Here is a 22,679-nt window from a genome sequence, read left to right on the forward strand (position 1 = left end):
AAGGGCCTGGACAGAAAATGACTAAAGAGAATCCAAGAAGTGAGCAATGTGTTCCTGTGCATGTGTGTGTGTGCGTGTGTGTGTTTGTTCTCACAAGGACTTTAATCACTTCATTCTTAATTCCTCAAACACTATGCCTAGGTTAGTTCAGATTTTAGTGCACTTATATAGGATTTAAATAACAATAAGACCAGGTTTCCAAGTAGGGTTGTAAGTGTAGAAATATGAAATAATCAAATATCCCTTAAGAGTATATGTGAGGAATGTTCTAATTCTCTAACTGATTATTTTTTCAGTGTGACCAGTGGATTACCAGACCATCTTTGCTTCTAAACAGTCATGGGGTCTTAAATTATCACAAAAACTTCCTTGATTATCAGTTTGTTAATGGTACACTACAAATCTCAGTGTTAGCAAAATGCTTTAAAACAACCATATGCAAATGGAAGTTATTTTTATTTTGATTTTTATTAAGACAGAACTATATAGTCCAGGTACATCTCTAAACAGATGAAGACACATATATCACTTTATGCAGAGCCTTAATATTCAGCGTCTTCCAAGACTAAAACATAGTTCTATAACCTTTTCCTTGAAAATAGTTTAAGAAAATTCAACCTAAATTTTCTGGAACTTCCTTACTAATTTACTTTATTTTAATGACTTTGAAATTTCTTCACTTTTCATGGTTTATTGAATAATCATTGTGTTATTAAAGGTTTTCAATATACCCCTTATTTGAAATAGACCTTATTTTCTATAACTGGTTAGATTAGAATCTTTTTATGCTTTTGAAAATTTAAGTCATCAGTTAACAATTGGGTAATCTCTGATTTCCCATTAACCTAGGACTCTTATTTTTACCACATATATTAGCCATTGTATTATCATGTATTTATTAGATTAGGTGCTCTTGCAGACTCAACCTATCTATAGTGGAAAGAAAAAGAAGCCTCTCATCACAGATTTTGTTTTCTTTGGAGTATGTGGAGACTAAACATGTAAGCACGGTATGAAATATAACAGTAATTAAAACCATAAAATAAAAATGAGGCCAGTTGCGATGGCTCATACCTGTAATCCCAACATTTTGGGAGGCCGAGGTGGGTGGATTACTTGAGGTCAGGTGTTCGAGACCAGCCTGAACATCATGGTGAAACTCCCTCTCTAAAAATACAAAAATTAGCCGGACATGGTGGCGCGTGCCTGTACTTGCAGCTACTTGGAGGCTAAGGCAGAAGAATCACTTGAACCTGGGAGGCAATGGTTGCAGCGAGCTGAGATCGTGCCACTGCCCTCCAGCCTGAGCAACAGAGTAAGACTCCATCTCAAAGAAGAAAAAAAAGCTGTAAGGTAAAAATGAAATAAGTTAACTTAAAAAGGAAGTGTGAAAACAACTTCTCTTTATATAAGGCTATCAGTGATGTCTTCTAAGCAGAAGACGGGAGTCCATTTCTGCAATATTTATTTTATTTCTAGCTTTTTTATTTATATGTAAATACAAAAGTGTTTTAAATTTCCAGTAGTGTTAACTCTTTCTTTTATTTTAAAATATTCCCTTTTTAGTTTTTTTGGTTGTAATGTAACTCTACTGAGTCATCTAGAACACACACACACACACACACACACACACAAAATGAGATTCAAATTAGAACTGCAATAATTTTATCAGTTAATTAACTTTTATTTTGCAACATTTAATCTTTACAGTTAGAAATTCAGAATGCTTCTCCACTTATTTTCTTATTAAAAATTCTCCAAGGATTTGTACAATATCGTTTTATTTGAATTGACTTCATAATTTTCTGGTATAATAAATTAGTCTTTCAATTTAATTCTAATGCATTATTCTTGAAGCATAGAAATTGCATTTTTGTAGGATTGTCTTAAATATTGACATCTTGCTGAATTTATTATTTTTATTGCACTTCTGTTTCTCTCTCTCCCAGAATCTTCTAGGAATGCAATATTACCCTTTGTGTACATGTGTATGTATGTTCAGTATGTGGATGTATTTATGTGTGTGTGTGTGTGTGTTTGCTTTATGTCTGATTGCATTTCTAGAACTTCTAAAATATCAATTTTAATAATGAGAATTTTTGTTTGGTTTTTACTCTTCCTGTTCCTAAGCAGTAGTGTAAGATATTCATTGAGGCAGTATACAGCCTTCAGATAATAGAGGAATATATAAGCCCTCTTAACTGTGATATCCTTTTAAATGTAATAAACATGAATATTTTCTTCCTCCTGCTACTGGCTTCAAATGCTATTTTTGTGTTTATCTGTCCACATGATCTTTAGATTTCATGTTCTATTTCCTGTCATAGTCTTGCCATTTGGATGTGGAAACAGATTGCCTTTTTACTTAGACTCCTGGCATACACTTAGTTGGAAAGGACTTTGTATTCTGATTCTATCCACTTAATTTGCCTATTAGTCATGCTGTCCAAACAAGCTTTGGCTCAGGGACTCAACTTTGAATAATTCCATTCAACCAACATTCCTATGCCATAGAAAGAATCAAAAGTGATCTATTTTTGGTGAAAGGCTAATTGGAATTTTTGTATCACTTACATAATAATCACTAAATTGGTAACTGTGATCAGTTTATAGGCAAGTCGTACTTTATTCTCATTGAGATATACTATTTGATAGATACAAATTATAACAAATATTCAAAATGTTTGACACAATAAATGATACATTAAAAATTTCAGCTATGTGAAAATTTATGTCCACCTTCCTAAGACAACTCAAGAAGCGTAAGTCAGAAACATGACAGCATCAATGTGAGACAGTATTCAGTAAAACCCACTATTTTCTGTTGTATTATATGTCTGTTATTTCTTTTTGAAAATTAAGGAATGATACTCAGGGTCAGCTCAGGCTGCCTCAGCTCCACTTCAAAACTCTATTTTTGGTATAAGTGGATGTTTCTCTCTTCCCCTTTTCTTATGAAAGTTACTGAAAGCATACTGTTTTGATGTCACTATTATTTTTTCTTCTCCCACCTGTCATACTAGTCAGATTCTGATTTCTTTTTAAAGTTGAAGTAACTGCAACAAAGTATATATATATTTTTCTGAACCTCTCCCCAGAGGAGGAGCTAATGTGCTTCCTCTATCAAGGTGACATGACTGGCTCTCTTCCTGATCCTTAAGTTTATACTTTATATCAGTTTGACCTCAGTTGTGTGACACTTTCAAGTAAAATAATACAGTTTCAGCAACTAAGAATAAAATATTTTGTGAAAACTGTTTTATGCTTACACCTAGATTTCAAATTCTGGTTGCCAAGAGAAATGTTCTGAGCCATCATCCAAAAAACTAAGTAACACATGTTATAATAATATTCTTACTGTTAAGATTTCAGATGCCATACCCTAAGTGTCTGATTTGCCTTGGTCAGTTAGAGCGCAACCTCCTACAGAACTTCCCACTTATTTTTCAGAATGAAATGACCATTGCTAAATAACTAGCACTGCATATATACTTTCAAAATCTATCTCTCCATATTTTCAGATTTACCTACCTCATTTGAATTTAGTCATCATTTCTACATCTTCACTGCTTTAAAAATGTCCAGTTGGATAAAATAGTACATGCCATTGAAATAGTAGAAAAGTCTGAAAAATTTAAAACATAACTAGTTAGATCTTATTCTAAGATTTGCAAATAAATTCCTTTTTATATACAGCACCTCACTCAGCTTTTATAAATAAGTTTCCTCATCTCCTCTACTTATGGGGTTAATACAAGAAGACATCTAAAATATTTGGAAAAAGGTATGCGAATACAAATTAGTAGAAAACAGTTCAATGTGTCTTAGTGGAACAGGACAGAGGTGGATTCTCTTAGAAAATGAACTGTAGTGGCACTCCTGGGCAGTTACAAGTCACATATGAACAAGATTCTCACACTGTCTACCCATTTGCCTCCTTCACTCTCTATATTCAGATGCCTAATATACTATCAGAATTTCTAAAAGTGAACTCCTGGTCTCTTAGCTGATTCACTTCTTTACCAGCATCTTACTCCATTTTAGTTAATGACAATTGTATACTTCTAATTACTCAAGCTTGGAGTCATCTCTGAAACCATTTTCTTTCATATCTTCTATCCAACCCATAAGAAATTTTTATTGGCTCTATTTACAAATCACATTCAGAACATACCCCCTTTTCATCACTTTTATGGCTAACATCATCATTGGAGCTGTCATTATCTTTCACCAAGACTACTACAATTACTTTGTATCTTTCTGCTTTCATTTTTGCCCTACTACTTCACAAATATATTTTTGAAAGAGGAGCCAAAGGGTCCATATAACTTAATGATCCCACCCAATGCCACTTCATTTATACCTTAGGGTAAAAATGAAAGATCACAAAATGGTCCTCAGGTTTTCTCCACTACTATTCTGACCTCATTTCCTAATTCTATCTCCTTTTCTTATTATGGTCCAGACACAAGGGCCTCATGTTATTTCATGAAAATGTAAACGTTTTGCACTGGATTTTTTTGTTTGTTCTTTATGCCATCCTCTCCCAGACGTGTCTATTTCTTAACTCCTTTGATCCTTTGCAAAAAGTCACCTTGCTGAACACTGTGAAAGTGGACCAACTCCCATGTTCCAGGATTCTTCATTCATCTTACTCTGCTTTATTTTTGTCTGTAACACTTACTATCTTCTCTCAACCTGTACACTTTACTTTCTCCAGTCTCCTTCAAATAGAACGTGAGTGTCACAAGGACTGAGAATTGCATCTGTGTTAGTTGCTGCTATATTCCAGAGTCTGGAACAATGCTGGAACAAACAAATATTTGTTCAGTGAATGAAGAAGTAAAATATTTGAAATGAAGTTACAGAATTGAATGGATTTGATAAAATATTTGAAATGAAGTTACAGAATTGAATGGATTTGATAATGTTGTGGTTTAATGTCCCATCTTGTCTGAAAATAACATTGATATTTTTAAAACATTGATGGCATTTGGAAATTGAACCAAAGATGGGGATAATCAAATTCCCTGTTTCCAGCTCTTTGTTTCTAGAAATAGGCTAGAATTAGAGTATACTCTGATAATCAAATTTTTATATCATTATTAATATGGCCATGGTAACCTTCTTAATTATTTCTATAAATTATTTGAGGAAAATTCAAAATGTAACCAAACAGGGCCTCACAACAAGGGAAGTATGAATGTGTGGTTTTGCTTTTTAATATTTTAATATTTTGATTTTTGCTTTTGAAGTAAAGTGCAAACAAAAAAAAGAGTGAAAGGTCTACATTTTCATGAAATACAATCAGGAATGGCCATTGTGTCTGGAACATAAAAAAGAGAGGTGTAGTATTAGGAAATGATGTGAGAAAGGTAGTGGGGGTAAATTTTGGATAATTCTGATATCTTTTATTCTTACCCTAGGATACATCTATTTTAATATGCATGTTTGTCATACACACAGAAACACACACACATGCACATATGAGTTAAGTTCTGAAATCATGCATTTAAGATGCAATCAAGTTTTAGTTACTTATTGCTAACTAGAGATACAGAAAAAAATATATATCTTTAGCTGAAATAAATATAATTGTATCTACCAACCTCTTTTGTAGCAACAACTCTCGTATGTGTGTATACATATATATATTATATATATGATGTATATTTTATATACATATATATATATATATATATATTTTTTTTTTTGAGACGTAGACTTGCTCTGTTGCCCAGGCTAGACTGCAGTGGTGCAATCTCGGCTTACTGCAACCTCTGCCTTCTGAGTCCAAGCAATTCTCCTGTCTCAGCCTCCCAAGTAGCTGGGATTATAGGTGCCCGCCACTGTGCCCAGCTAATTTTTGTATTTTTATTAGAGATGAAGTTTCACCACCTTGGCCAGGCTGGTGTCGAACTCCTGACCTTGTGGTCCACTCACTTCAGCCTCCCAAATGCTGGGATTACAGATGTGAGCCACTACACCTGGCCCCTTGTTGCATATTATTATTATTATTTGAGATGGAGTCTCCCTCTGTTGCCCAGGAGTAGTGGTGTGCAGTGGTGTGATCTTAGCTCACTGCAAGCTCCGCTTCCCAGTTTCACTCTATTCTCCTGCCTCAGCCTCCCGAGTAGCTGGGACTATATTCTCCTGCCTCAGCCTCCCGAGTAGCTGGGACTACAGGTGCCCGCCACCATGCCCAGCTAATTTTTTGTATTTTTAGTAGCTGTGGAGTTTCACCATGTTAGCCAGGATGGGCTAGATCTCCTGACCTCATGATCCCCCCGCCCTGGCCTCCCAAAGTGCTGGGATTACAAGCGTGGGCCACCATGCCCGGCCCACTTGTTGTATATTATTAAAAGTATTTTCCAATCCAACAAGTATATTTGCAAGATAATTTTCTTCTCTAGTGATTGTTTTTGTCTGTTACTTACATACACATGACTGAAAAACTGTCCAGAAATTCAAGTATCTGGATATCTGTCATGACAGAAAAAAATAGATAAAATGCTATTTTTTCTATTTTAATATTCTGCTTCATTTTAAAATTGTGCTATGATCTGAATATCTGTGCCCCTACAATATTTATATGTTGAAATCCTAAACCTAACTTGATGGTGTTAGGAGGTAGGGTCTTTGTGGAGATGATTAGGTCATAAGGGCAAAGCCCTCAGGAATAGGAGCAGTGCACTTATCAAATAGGCTCAAGAATGTTCATTCTCCTGTTTACCATGTGACAGCAAGCAAGAAGACTCGTCTATGAGAATGCAAGCCCTCGCCAGACATGGGATCTTCTGCTGCCTTGATTATAGACTTTCCAGGCACCATAACTGTGAGAAATAAAATTCTGTTGCTTATGAGCCACCCAGTTGACAATACTTTGTTATAACAACCAGAAAAAACTAAGACAAATTGATTTGGTAGCCTAGATTCACCAAGTTATATCGGGGGAATCCACTCCCAGTATTTCAATGTAGGTTCTTTCTATTTTCCCTAAGTGTTAGCCGGCTGAGAAATAAATAGAAAGAGTACAAAGAGAGGAATTTTACAGCTGGGCCTGCAGGGGTGACATCACATATTGGTAGGACCATGATCCCCACCTAAGCTGCAAAACCAGCAGGTTTTTATTAAGGACTTTAAAAGGGGAAGGGGTGAATGAACAGGGAGAATGGTCACAAAGATCACATGCTTCAAAGGGCAAAAAGAAGAACAAAGATCACATCCTTCTGAGGCCAATAAAGATCATAAGGCAAAGGGCAAAGCAAAGATCACAAGGCAAAGCGTGAAATAAAAAACTCCTGATATAGCTCTATGTTCTTTATATTGTCTTGATAAAGATCTTAAACAACAGAAAACAGGGGTCTAGAGCAGAGAACCGGTCTGACCTAAAAGTCAACAGGGTGGGATTTCTTCCCCACCCTAATAAGCCTAAGGGTACTACAGGAGACCAGGGCATATTTCAGTCCTTATCTCAACTGCCTAAGACAGACACTTCCAGAGTGGCTGTTTATAGTCCTCCCACCAGGAATGCATTCCTTTCCCAGAGTCTTAATTATTATTATTCCTTGCTAGGAAAATAATTCAGTGATATCTTCCCTATTGCACATCCGTTTATAGGCCCTCTGCAAGAAGAAAAATATGGCTCTATTCTGCCCGACACCACAGGAAGTCAGACCTTATGATTGTCTTCCCTTGTTCCCTGAAAATCACTGTTATTCTGTTTTTTTGTCAAGGTGCACTGATTTCATGTTGTTCAAACACACGTTTTACAATTGATTTGTACAATAGTGGTCCTAAGGTGATGTACATTATCCGCTTATGAAGATAACAGGATTCAGAGATTAAAGTAAAGACAGGCATAAGAAATTATAAGAGTATTATTTAGGAGCTGATAAATGTCCATGAAATCTTCACAATTTATGTTCTCTGCCACAGCTCCAGCCAGTCCCTCTCTTCAGGGTCCCTGACTTCCCACAACAAAGTTAAAAATAATCATTAAAGTTAAACTACTTTTATGAAATTGCTTTTTATAAATTCAGTTTTATTCTAAATAATGAATGCATGACTGTACAACATAGAGTAATAAATACAATAAAATATTTTTACTTTTCATGTGAATATATTAAAAACCAAAATATATAAATTGCATATAAAGATTAATAAACATGTCTGATTATAAATATTGAATGATTTCTGATATGAGTATTATTAACTCTTTTATTTCCTGGAGTTTATTCATTGACTAGAATTTTGAAATGTGAACTTCTTTTCTGCTACCAATTTACAGGAATAATAATAGCTCATTTCTTCAGTAACTACAAAATTACATATATTGTTAGAATATAATTTTAATAAACTATGTGATTCAAGAAAAGCAATTTATACTCTCAAATGTCCTTTGAATACAATTTTCGGTATCTTTGTTCTGATACTCCTATCATGAATTATTTATTTAAAAAATCATATTACCAAATAGATGTCGCAGCTCTGAGTATAAAAATCAGAACTATGCATGTAGTTTTAGGAACAAATTCAACTGTAATTGTCATTCAAATTTATTATTAATTTTTTTGACAGAAAAAAATGTTCTGAATAAAAGGTCCTGAATTAAGGGCTGATTTGGGGAAATTTATCTGGTTATTATGCATACTTTTTTAGTAAAAGAACTCCATATGTCGACTGGATGTCAATTTTAGGTGACAGTTTTCATCTTTAGTGGGCAGACACCTTTGCTAGTGTTCCAATAGTTTTACTGTGTAAAATCCTACAAAAAATATATATATATATATAACCAAAATTATTTTAGGTTTCAAACCATTGACAGAGTTAGGGTAAAAATCAAGAAATGTCCATTTCTTGGGGAAATATATATACCAAATGATTTTGGTATATATATTTTGGTAATATATATTTATAGCCTAGCAGATAAAAAAATTAGCAAAAAAGATTTGAGAGTTACTTAATAAAATAGGCTTGTTCACTGTTGTTTTTCCTTATTTTTTTACTAAGAAAATTGCAACAAAAAGCTCTAAATAATAGTCTTTCTTATTAGATCAGTTTTATATTAACTGTATTTGTCTAAATGCTTCTTATTCTATATTTCACTTTCCATTTAAGAATATAACAATCCATTATTATATAAAAACAAGGAAAGGTCATTATATGTCTTTTTTAAGGTGTGACCTAATTTTAGATTTTACTACTTTTTATAAATAGTACTCATAATTTCACTGGAAATTCAGAGGAAATCAACAAAAAAGTTCTACATTTATGGAAAATAAGCTCTACCTGTGTAAACAGCTGAAAATAACAGAACTATTATGCTTATAACACTTAGGTAGAAATATTGATAAAAGATTACAGCTAACAATTTTAAAGACCATAATTGCAAACTGAAAAATTCTTAAAACTTAACAAAATGTTTTTGATGCAAAAGAGATAAATTAGCTTTTTATCATTTTTCTTTGATCAAATTGACTATAAAAATATTTGATTAAATTATGGTATGTAGCCTAAATTAATATTTAATTTTGTGCATTTATTTAGGCAGCAATTCCTACCAACAAAGATTTTGCTTGTCTCTCAAATATCATACTAACAGAGACATCTTCCATGAAACCTTCTGAAAGTGAATGGTATTTGAAGTTCTATGATATTCTTTTTCATTGCATGAGGAAAATGCAATTACAAATTTTAAGAATAACAAAAGTCTCTTATATGTACATACATTCTATGTGTCTGGTACTATTATATATGTGCCAGATACTCTCATTTTCAATTTTAAGAATAACAAAATCATTTTTTCTTCATTCTCATATACGTAATCATTTATTATGTGCCAGATATATATATTCCTACTATGTGCCAGATACTCTTCTATGGCACATAATACTCACATTATAAAGCCCTATTACTGGTAGCACAAGGTAGGTATCTAATAAAAACCTGATTGAATGAATGAATAAATGCATGCAATCTAGGTTGTTAGATAATGATGGTCAAGTTTTGTTTTTTTTCCTAAATGTGTGAACATGAATAACGGAGTTACATCTTTCTCCCTTCATTTTCTAATCAGCAAAATGGGTTCACACATTGTCCTATATGATTCTCAAACTTTCTATGGCACATACTTTGAGAAACTTTAAAATTTTAAGATAGCAAAAGATTTTTGATTTAATTATTTCTTAAATAAGTTAATTCATTTCAAGGCACAACCACTTTAGTATTAACACAGCCTTTGTATAAAGTAGAAATAACTAATGTCCAAGGCATCTGTTAGCTCATCCCAATTATCCCTTAGTGGGAAGAAAAAAAATCAGTCTGACAATTTTCACCCTCTGCTATACAATTAGGGGAAAATAACTAGTACCAATCTCCTTAATTTTTTTTCTAATGATGGAATGATTAAAAGCACTCTCTAAATTAATAAAAGTTTTACATATGCAGATTTAATAATTATTACTATCACCATTAAAAGCATCACTATTTGTCTTAGGTGGTTTATTTTACAGTGTTATGTGTAATAAAATATTGGCCTAGACATTCATAAATCTTTTCTTATGCTGATATGTGTAATTCCAAGTTCCTGACTTTACTTTTTAATAGTTCATCAGTAAATTTAGTACAGCTGAGACACCTGGGCTAGAGAAAAGGCAAGGGGAAGGAAGTAGGTGGTAGTGAAAATAACATTTAAGTTATATGTATATTTATGGAAAGAAGCAAACATATGCAGAAAGACAAGTAAACAAGTGGAATATTTAACATTAGACACTGCAGTCTATTTAATGTCCTGATATTGTTTGGTTCTGTGTTCCTACCCAACTCTCATCTCAAATTGTAATCCCCACATGTGGAAGGAGGGACATGATGGGAGCTATCTGGATCATGGGGAAGGTTTCCCTCATGTTGTTTTGGTGATAGTGAGGGAGTTCTCAAGAGATCTAATGGTTTAAAAGTGGCAGTTTTCTCTGTACTCTTTTTCTCTCCTGCCACCATCTAAGGCTTGCCTTGCTTCCTCTTCACCTTCTGCCATGATTTTAAGTTTTCTGAGGCCTCCCCAGCCATGCAAAACTGAGTCAAACTCTTTCCTTTATAAATTGCCTAGTCTCAAGCAGTTATTCATAGCAGTGTGAAAAAAGACTGATACATGCCCTATATATACTATTTTTGGAAAATACTTTTTGAGATTTATTTTTGAGAAGAAGAAAGTTTTAAAATAATGATTGTAAAACAATAGTTCCATGTGGTTAAATACACTTTTTAAAAATTTAGATAATTTATGTAAAAAAAAGATAGTTAAGGAGTCTAGGCACTCTGCACATGTAATTTTTATGAGGATTAGTGATAGCTAAGCATGACAGAGGATACACTTTGTGCACTCTTGAAAATGCTACAACTCTTTTAAAAGCATTTTATTTACTTATTTTTTAAGTCAATACTGGGAAAAATCTCAATATTTTTTAAATAACGTTAAATACTTGCATTTTTATATATATGCCTTTCAAGTTGATTGTTTAATGTTGTCTGTATCTTCAAATTATATATTTATATTTACACATGCAAAGTATTTAGGAGCTAAACTAGGCAGTTTATTTAAAATCATTATTTTCTTCTAGCAATATATAAACAATGATTTGTTTAGAAGACTCACAAATTTAATTAGTAGATACTTAAGTATGTAGATTTAAAAGAATCTATTTCTTGTTGTATAATTATATGATTCCTTTTAATTTAACATTTCCAGATTGTATATCTAAAAATATTGCAGAAATATAAAATATTAATATATTAAAATAATGGAAATGTAATGCGATTCAACATGCAGTACTAGTGGTATCAATTTTAAAGAAGATAATAATAGTCAACTTTCAATAAAGGTAGCATGTACTATTATTTTTTCCTTGCAGGTGTTTTATAAGTATTAAACAATTATAATGAAAATGTATAAGGGATAGCTTCATAGCAATTTACAAAATATAGTTTCTATGAAAACAATAGTTTCATAGAAGAAATAGAAAATAAAAAAGTAAAACTAAAAACACATTAAGTGTAGATGCTTGCTATATATCATAAATTGAAAAAGGTAGAATGTGGCAGTCACACTACCGTGTGTATTTATTCATACTATGTTCAAATATTGTTTCTTCTCTTTGCATAACAAGAACTCTAGCAGTTTATGTATACTGAAAAATAGAATGCATTCAATGCAATGACCAAAATGACTCTTAAGCAAATCTTGGGAAACAAATTCAATTAAATTGTGGCCCTGAATAACTGATGCTTAAATGGATGTAATAAAAGCAATGGTAATGTAACTATAAGGTCTCTTGTCCTAGTGATGGCCAAGTTTGATTAAGTTGATATGATTCATTATTGATTTTCACTGTTCTTGGCCCCACAAAAGTCCTTCCTATATTTTTCTCATTTATCATGAGCTTCTCCTGTATAACCATCACAGAAGCCTGAATTAATTTTGGCTTAAATTTACCATATTTTCATTTCACACAATACTGGCTCACAAGCCAACTATTTAACTTTACATAAGGAAGAAAGCTGGAGGACATGTAGTCTGTATAAAGGCATTGAGAATTGGTCATATGGGTTCTGTATCATTTGTTCCTACAGGATTTGTATGAATTACGTGTTACCTTTAGAATCTGTCATCTCCTCTAACCTTAATCCTGTCCAGTGCATGTATACTCTTGTACATGTGTAAAAAAATTAAGCAAAATTTTCCAAGCTCATTCAGCTAATGTACATCTACAGATCCTACATTTAACTCAACTCTGCTTGAATCTCAATCCAGTTCCTTGTGTAATCGTATTCAATTGCCTTATATGTATGCTTAATTTGCTTTCAATATGTCAAATTATAGTCATTATAAAACATATTTATTCTTTTTTTCCTATGACAAAGTATACTCATTGCCACAATGACTAAGCATAGATTTCCTTTTTTTTTTTTTTCAACTTATATTTTAGATACAGTGGGTACATGTGCAAGCTTGTTACATCCACATATTGCACCCACGTAGTGAGCACACTACTCAACAGGTAGTTTTTTGACACACACACTCCTCCCTACCTCATCACTGTAGTAGCCCACATTTTCTATTGTTCCCATGTTTATGTGCACATGTGCTGAGTGTCGATCCCACTTACAAGTGACAGCGTGCAGTAAATGTTTTTCTGTTCCTCCATTCACTTCAGATTATGTCCTTCCGCTCCATCTGTGTTGCTAGCAAAGACATGATTTTATTCTTTTTATGGCTATGTAGTATTCCACAGTGTACATGCACCATATATATATATATCGCTCCAATACACTATTGATGAGCACCTAGGTTGATTTCATATCTTTGCTATTGTGAATAGTGCAGCAATGAACATACAAATGCCTGTTTCTTTTTGGTACAATGATCTATTTCCCTTTGGATATGTACCCAATAATAGGATTGCAGGGTCAAATGGTAGCTGTGTTTTAAGTTTTTAAAGAAATCTCCAAAGTGTTTTCCACAATGGTTGAACTAATTTACATTTTCATGAACAGTTTGTATGTTTTTCCTTGTTTCAGCAGCATCACCATCATCTGTTGTTTTTTGACTTTTTATAATAGCCATTATGATTGATGTGAGGTGGTATCTCATTGTGGTTTTGATTTAACCTTCTCTGATGATTAGTGATAATGAGCATTTTTTAAAAAATGTTATTTGGACACTTGTATGTTTTGAGAAGTATCTGTTGAACCAGGAAGAGATTGAAACCCTGAATGGATTGATATCAAGCTCTGAAATTGAATGAGTCATAAAAAAACCAAAATTCTTATTAACTGAAAAAAGCCCTGGACCAGAAGAATTCACAGCTGAATTCTACAAGATTTACAAAGAAGAACTGGTACAAATCCTACTGAAAATATTACAGAAGATCAAGGAGGAAGGGATGCTTCCTAATTCATTTACAAATCTAGCATCAGCCTAATACCAAAATCTGACAGAGAAAGGCAACAAAAGTACACTTCAGGCCAATATCGCTGATGAACATAAACACAAATATCTTGAACAAAATACTAGTAAACAAAATCCAGCAACACATCAAAAGTTAATATATCACAATTGCACAGGCTTTATTCTTGGGATGCAAAACTGGTTTGACATACATAAATCAAAAATTTGATTCCCCATGTATTAGTCCATTCTCATCCTGCTATAAAGAACTGCTTGAGACTGAGTAATTTGTAAAGGAAAGAGGTTTAATCGGCTTATAGTTCTGTAGGGCTGGAGAGGCCTCAGAAAACTTACAATCATGGTGGAAGGGGAAGCAAACACCTTCTTCTTCACATGGCAGCAGGAGAGATAAATGAGTGTCCAGCAAAGGGGGATGCCCCTTAAAAAACCATTAGATTTCATGAGAACTCACTGACTATCATGAGAACAGGATTAGGGAGACTGCTGCCATGATTTAATTATCTCCACCCGGTTTCTCCCACAATGGGTGGGGATTACAGGAACTACAATTCAAGGTGAGATTTGGATGGGGACAGCCAAACCATATCATTCCCCCCCAGACCCCTTCCATATCTCATGTCCTCATATTTCAAAATACAAACATGCCCTTCCAATAGTCCCCCAAAGTCTTAACTTATTCCATCATTAACCCAAATGTCCAAGTCCAGAGTCTCATCTGAGACAAGTCACTTCCACCTATAAGCCTGTAAAATCAAAAGCAAGTTAGTTACTTCCTCGATACAATGGGGATACAAGCACTGGGTAAATATGCCTATTCTAAATTGGAGAAATTGGCCAAAACAAAGGAGCTACAGGCCCCATGCAAGTCTGAAAATCAATAGGGTAGCCACTAAACCTTAAGTTCCAAAATGATCTCCTTTGACTCTATGTCTCATATCCAGGTCATGCTGATGCAAGAGGTGAGCTCCCACAACCTTGGGCAGTTTTGCCCTTGTGGCTTTCTGAGGTACAGCCTCCCCTTCCAGCTGCTTTCATAGGCTGGCATTGAGTGTCTGTGGCTTTTGCAGGTGTAGAGTGCCATCTGTCTGTGGCCCTACCATTCTGGGGTCTGGAGGATGGTGGCTCTCTTCTCACAGCTCCACTAGGCAGTGCCCCAGTGGAGACTCTGTGTGTGGACTATAGCCCCACATTTCCCTTCCATACTGCCCTAGCAGAGGTTCTCCATGAGGGCTTTGCCCCTGCAGCATACATTTTCCTAGACATCTGGATGTTTCCATACATCCTCTGAAATAAAGGAGGGGGCTTCCAAACCTCAATTCTTGACTTCTTGATACCTGCAGGCCCAACACCATGTGTAAGCGTCCAAGGCTTCGGGCTTGCACCCTCTAAAGTAATGACCTGAGCTGTACATTGTTCCCTTCTAGTCATGGCTGTAGCTGAAGCAGCTAGGACGTGTGGCACCATGTCTTGAGGCTTCACAGAGCAAGGGGGCCCTGGGCCCAGCCTAGGAAACCATTTTTTTCCTCCTAGGCCTCTGGGCCTGTGATGGGAGGGGCTGCCATAAAGGTCTCTGACATGCCCTGGAGACATTTTCCCCATTGTCTTGGTAATTAACATTGACTCCTCATTACTCATGCAAATTTATGCAGTGTCCTTGAATTTCTCCCCAGAAAATGGGCTTTCCTTTTCTGTCGCATCATCAGGCTGCAAATTTTCTAAACCTTTATGCTCTGCCTCCTCTTGAATGCTTTGCCACTTGGAAATTTCTTCCCCAGGTACCCTAAATCATCTCTCTTAAGTTCAAAGCTCCACAGATCTCTAAGGCAGTGGCAAGATGCCACCAGTCTTTTTGCATAGTAAGAGTGACCTTTACTTGGGTTTCCAACAAGTTCCTCCTCTTCATCTGAGATCACCTCAGGCTAGATTTCATTGTCTATATCACTATCAGCATTTTGGTCAAAGTCATTCAACAAGCCTCTAAGAAGTTGCAGACTTTCCCGTATCTTCCTGTCTTCTGAACCCTCCAAGTCTCTAGGAAGTTCCAAACTTTCCCACATATTCCTGTCTTTTTCTGAGCCCTTCAAACTGTTCCAACCTCTGCCTGTTACCCAGTTACAAAGTTGCTTCCACATTTCCAGGTATCTTTATAATAGACCCCCACTGTATCAGTACCAATTTACTGTATTAATCCATTCTCACATTGCTATAAAGAACTGCCTATGACTGGGTAATTTATAAAGGAAAGAGGTTTCATTGATTCACAGTCTGGCAGGGCTTGGGAGGCCTCAGGAAACTTACAACTATGGTGGAAGGGGAAGCAAACATGACATTCTTCACATGATGCTGGAAGAGTGAAATGAGTGCCTAGCAAAGGGGAAGCCCCTTTTAAAACCATCAGTTCTCATTAGAACTCACTATCCTGAGAACAGGTTGGGAAAATCTACACCCATGATTCAATTATCTTCACCTAGTCCCTCCCACGACAGGTGGGGATTATGAGAACTACAATTCAAGAGGAGATGTTGGTGGGACACAGCCAAACCATATCACACAACATAAACAGATTAAAGACAAACACCATATAATCATCTCAATAGATGCAGTAAAAGTTTTTGATACAATCCAACAGCCCTTTATGATAAAAACCCTCAACAAATGAGGCATCAAAGGAACGTATCTCAAAATAAGAGCCATCTATGTATGAAAAACCCACAGCCAACATCATACTGAACTGCAAAAACTGAAAACATTCCTCTTGAGAACTGGAACAAGACAAGAATGCACACTCTCACCTACTCCTATTAAACATAAGACCGGAAGTCCTAGCCAGAACAATAAGGCAAGAGAAAAAAATAAAAGGCATCCAAATAGGAAAAGAAGAAAAACTCTCTCTCTTTGCTGACAATATAAATCTATACCTAGAATACCCTAAAGATTTCTTTTTAAAATTTATTTACCTATGTAAAAATACGAGTGTAATTTCCTTATATGACATCATTTACAGTTACTTATAAATATCTTAATTATATTCAGTATAGTTCTTTAAATCAGTTATGAAAATATTATTGATGTATGTAACCATCGAACTAATCTGACATGCTTTGTCATGAATCATGTTTAAGGTAGAATCATGTGTCCAGACAAGGTGGCTCATGACTGTAATCCCAACACTTTGGGAGGCCAAGGTGGGTGAACCACCTGAAGTCAGGAGTTCAAGACCAGCCTGACCAACGAGGTGAAACCCTGTCTCTACTAAAAATACAAAAAATAGCCAGGCATGGTGGTGGGTGCCTGTAATCCCAGCTACTTGGGATGCTGAGACTGGAGACTCACATGAATCCGGAAGCAGAGATTGCAGTGAGCTGAGATCTTGCCACTGCACTCCAGCCTGGGTGACTGGGCGAGACTCTATCTCAAAAAAAAAAAAAAAAAAAAAAGATAGAATTATGTCAATATTATTATACTTACATGCATTTGAGACCTAAAATGGAGTAGTGTTTCAGATATGTAGCCTTCATTAATGGTAGTGTGGATTTAAATCTCAGGCTTCTTACCCAAAAAAAGTCAACTAGCATAATTTCTAGTTACGGGCCCATTGTACTTGAGTTAGAGCATTCAAACTTTTATTATTACACATAGAAGCATTAATCTCTGTATGCGGTTTGTAAGTGTTTTAAGTAGACTTTAAAAAGTAAGGGTAAGAGTGAGAAGCACTAACTCATTAAGCATTTCATTACGTGTTGTTGCATGTGTAGATTTATTATTGAATAGAAATTGTTGCTGATATTTAAATTATATATATTGTTTTACTATCTGGATACTTTATCTTCACAGGCATTCATTATTTTTATAAAAAAGTGATTTTTTCTTCGCAATTTTATTAGCATAGTTAAGCGAAGAATTTTATTAGTATATGTAAACATCACGTCTATGTAGACACAGCCTTATAAACGGCCATCTGTCACTATACATGAAGCCACATAGCACACGTCGAGCTTCAAAGCACATATGTACATGGATGTCTTAGCAGCTAAAATGAATGAACGGGAGATGAGGAATGGGAAAATCACATACACAAACTTCTTAAAGAGGATGAATTATCTGGGTGCAGTGGCTGACACCTGTAATCTCAGCACTTTAGGAGGCCAAGGCCAACTCCTGACTTGAGGTCAGGAGTTCAAGACCAGCCTGGCCAACGTGGTGAAACCCCATCTCTACTAAAAATGCAAAAAATAGCTGGGCATGGTCACGGGTGCCTATAATCTCAGCTACTGGGGAGGCTGAGGCAGGAGAATCACTTGACCCTGGGAGGCGATGTTTCAGTGAACCAAGATCATGCCATTGTACTCCAGCCTGGGCAACAAGAGCAAAACTCCATCTCAGTTAAAAAAATAAAACAAGAAGAAGAAGATGGATTATTTAAAAAATAAAAAATTACATATACATAATTCTTAAAGAAGATTTTCTTCCTTCTTTTCAATTCCTATTTGACAAGCAGGAAGACAATCTACTAGTAATATTTCAATATTGAAGCGTAGAAGACATGTTGTGTCCTTCAAACAATAACACTCAGAGTTTCTCTTCTTTGTTTTCCAATCAGCCCTTTCAACCTAATTCTAGAGAGGAAAGCTTAGCGTCCAGATCACTTACTGCTCATATTCTGGAGTCCAGAGTATAGAACATCACGGTCTAGGGCAGCTTGGTTTGTGTTAAGCCCATACATATGTCTATGTATGTTAGTAGGGTAAAAATCATACATTTTTCACACATATACAAAAGTAGGACATTTATACACACAAGGCACAAAATAATTTTTTTGGCTCTTATTTCCAGTGGAAAGATTGACTGGCAGCCTATATATAATATTTAGTTATTTAGTTCTGGGGAAAAGGAAGAGTCTAAAACAGTAAAGAATATTTCCTATTTATTTTACATTGTGTGGTATCACAATACAGGTACACACAGACACAGTCACACAAATACATATTGGTACATCTCTGTAGAGCCTATGAGTACTATAATAAGACTAAAGGCTTGTTTTTAAACTATCGAGGTATACTGATATCACGCTAGACAACAGTAAAACTGAACTGCAACAATTTCACCAAATGGAATAAGCTATTTGTTTTTCTCTTCTTCAGGATTTTCTATATATTAAAGCAACTTTTCTATATTGGTATGCTTTGATTGAAAATTCCTTGATATGCCTCTTCATCATTACTTGTCTGTGCACTTTAGCATCATGCAGAATAATATTTTTGATATCTGCAATTTTACTTGCATGCCATTCCTCAATATTTGAAGTGGTTTGCTGTGATCTATCTGAATATAATTTTAAAAACACAAAATAATTGTAATATATAACTTTATTATCTCTAATTTCCTCAAATACTAGTAACAAAATTTTTATTTTGAATTCCCTTAAATGCATAATACTTTTTATATTTTATATGACACTCTGTAGTTGTCAATGCCTATCTTAATAAAAAACACAATTGAACTTTGCACTTGGAAATAGATTAACAATTATACCCATGCACAAATATGTATGCAATAGCTTTGCACCTGACTTAAAGTTGAATCACTTACAGTGATTATAGCAACAGAAAATGTGAATAGAGATTTTAATACAGTTGATACGGCCTACATATATACTATTATATAAATTGTTCCCAAATTTAGAGGATTGAAGCAACCATTTTATCATACATAATGTGCTTATGGATAGATTCCAAACTGCAGTAAGTTGTGATATTCTGTTGCTCCGTGTGGCATTGACTACAGGTATACATTGTTGATCAGCTGGCATCACACTGGTCTGGTAGGTCCAAAATTGTTTCCCCTATCTCTCCGGAACCTTAGTAGAGGTGGAAGGAAAACTGCATGTAGATACTACTCTCTATCAGAGAACTGATTTATGGAGTTGCCGGGATGGTAACATCAGAGTTTTCAGAACTCTTACACAGTTGCTCAGGACTCCCAGAGAGAGTCTTTCAAGAATGATTATTGGTCTCTTAAATCCTAAGTTTATAAATTGGTACAGAATTACTTTTTTCACAGAATGGTCCAAGTTTATTGACTGAGGGAGGCAAGGGTATGAATTCCCAGATTGTTGGCCCTACCCTGACACCTTCTATGGTTGCGCTCACATCATAGCTCACTGTCAGGTTAGCTCAGGCTTTATCAAGCCTGCATCATATTTTACTTCTCCTGCCCATTTTTCTTTCTCCAGTTTCCACCTTCTTTCTTTCACAGGTGCTCATACTGAACAATCATCTTGCTTCTCACCAATAAGGGTCTATTTCCATGGAAGTAGAAAAAAATATTAACTTATAAGTTGGAGATTCCCTCTAGCAACAGTAACAAATGGGAATGGAATACTTAAACTATTTGCAAATGGCATTAAAATCTGGAAAGCATCCATCGTCTACTACTAAATGCCTAGATTCTTTGTGAGAAATTTCTCAAATCCTACTTATTGGTATAAAATAAGTCATAAGTAAATTGAGATATTTGTTCTGGGTCTGAGTTGACCAAGGTCATATCATAAAGATATCAACTAATATTTAGAATATGTTAAGACAATTCCAAGGTAGACAAGAATGCATTCAAGATAACATTTTCATGCACAGTTCAAGGGGAATATAAGGTAATACAGTTTGGCTGTGTCCCCACCCAAATCTCATCTTGAATTGTTACTTCCATACTTCCCATGTGTCATGGGAGGGGCCCTGTGGGAGGTAATTGAATCATGGGGGCAGATCTTTCTCATGCTGTTCTCGTGATAGTGAATACATCTCATGATATCTGATGGTTTTACAAAGAGGAGTTTCCCTGAACAAGCTGTCTCCTCCCTGCTGCCATGTAAGACATGATTTTGCTCCTTCTTGCCTTCCCCCATGATTGTGAGTTCTACCCAGCCAAGTGGAACTGTGCCTTTCCTTTATAATTACCCAGTCTTGAGTATGTTTTTATTAGCAGTGTGAGAACTAACTAATACATAAGATGTAATTGAAATTCTGGTAAACTATCTGGTGGTACATTGTGAAAATACTTGTTTCTTTAGTACTCTTTAAAACCATTTCTAGGTATACAGAACTACATAGTCTCAAACAAATTCTGTAAGTAGATGCATTCAAAGATTTTTCTCACATTATGTTTACAAAGATAGGGGGCTACTGGCAATCTATGTGCCATCACTAGGGCACTGGATAAGAGGAATGAGGCCATTCCATATATTGAAATTACTTGTGGGAGTCAGAATTGACAAAGCAGATGTACGTATAGCAACTTAGATATGTCTTAAAAATTTATTATGTCTAAAGTAAAAGTAAGAAACAGAATGACAGCCCACAAAAGTACGTAAATAAAAATATTAATATATAAAGATCTAAAACCAAATATTCTTTAAAATTTCTACATGAGTGAGGACTTAACATTAAAAAACACAAATGTGAACATGTATCTGAAAGAAAATTGCAGGTGGATGAGAAATATTAGAGGTTTTCTCCAGACTGATGATACCTTTCCAGCAAACAGAAGAGTATAAGTAATTAAAACTCCTAAAAGCACAAAGCTAGCCAACTCACCAACCAATAAAACAATGCAAAACAATATAAAAATACTAATCTTAAGACTATAATATTGAAAAAATAATAGGAAAGAAAATGGTAACTTGGATTTAGTCCACTTGGATATTTAGAATACTATCCACTGAATACTATTCACCAAAATTATTTTTTTGGCAAAAGGATCAATTCATATCACCAAGAAGCTGATTAAGAGACAGACATTGGCTTTACATGGAATCTTTTCCTTTGAGTCACTGTTAATTTTTTTAAAAACATTAGAGCCATTTTTAAAACCTACCTTAGTTTAATAAGTTAGTTTTAAGATGAACATTCAAGCATGAAATTGAATCATGTTTTCTTCAGGGATTCATTCTCTGTATCTGTAACAGTGCTCCTGTCAACACTGTTAAAACAAATTGGATACGGCAAAGAAAGGTGGCAGTAGGAAATCTTGGAAATTTAAAACCTATGAAGAAAAGTAATATAATTGTAAAAAGCACATTATTAAACAAAATCTTACAAGCATAATTTTTTTTCTGGAAAAAGAATTTTAAATCAATGAGTATATAGATTTAAAAATCTGCACTACTTTAAGGAATGTCATAATAATATATTATGATATAATAAAAAGTTGTCTACAGTATATCTATAAATTTTTGAAAAAGTTGCTTATATTTATTCATGATATATGATACAAAGGAAAATTGTGTATGTGTGTGTATTACTCCATTTACTTTTACATTTATAATTACATTGGCAGCATAATTGACACTAAATTAGGGCATTAAAATGAGTCTCATTTTCATAATGTTTAAAACAATAATCTAGTACCAGAAAATATGTTGTAATGATTAAATAAATAAATGCATATAATCCAATTGTTATAATGCTGGTAAATAGTATACATTTATTTATTTATATATTTATTTATTGAGATGGAGTTTCACTCTTCCTGCCCAGGCTGGAGTGAAATGGCAAAATCTCGGCTCACTGCAACCTCTACCTCCCAGGTTCAAGCAATTCTCCTGCCTCAGCCTCCCAAGTAGTTGGAATTACAGGCATGTGCTACCACGCCTAATTTTTTTTTTGTATGTTTAGTAGTTGGTCAGGCTGGTCTCGAACTCCCGACCTCAGGTGATCCG

Source organism: Macaca nemestrina, chromosome 16 (genome assembly GCF_043159975.1).
Source record: "Macaca nemestrina isolate mMacNem1 chromosome 16, mMacNem.hap1, whole genome shotgun sequence".
In the NCBI taxonomy this organism is placed as follows: domain Eukaryota; kingdom Metazoa; phylum Chordata; class Mammalia; order Primates; family Cercopithecidae; genus Macaca; species Macaca nemestrina.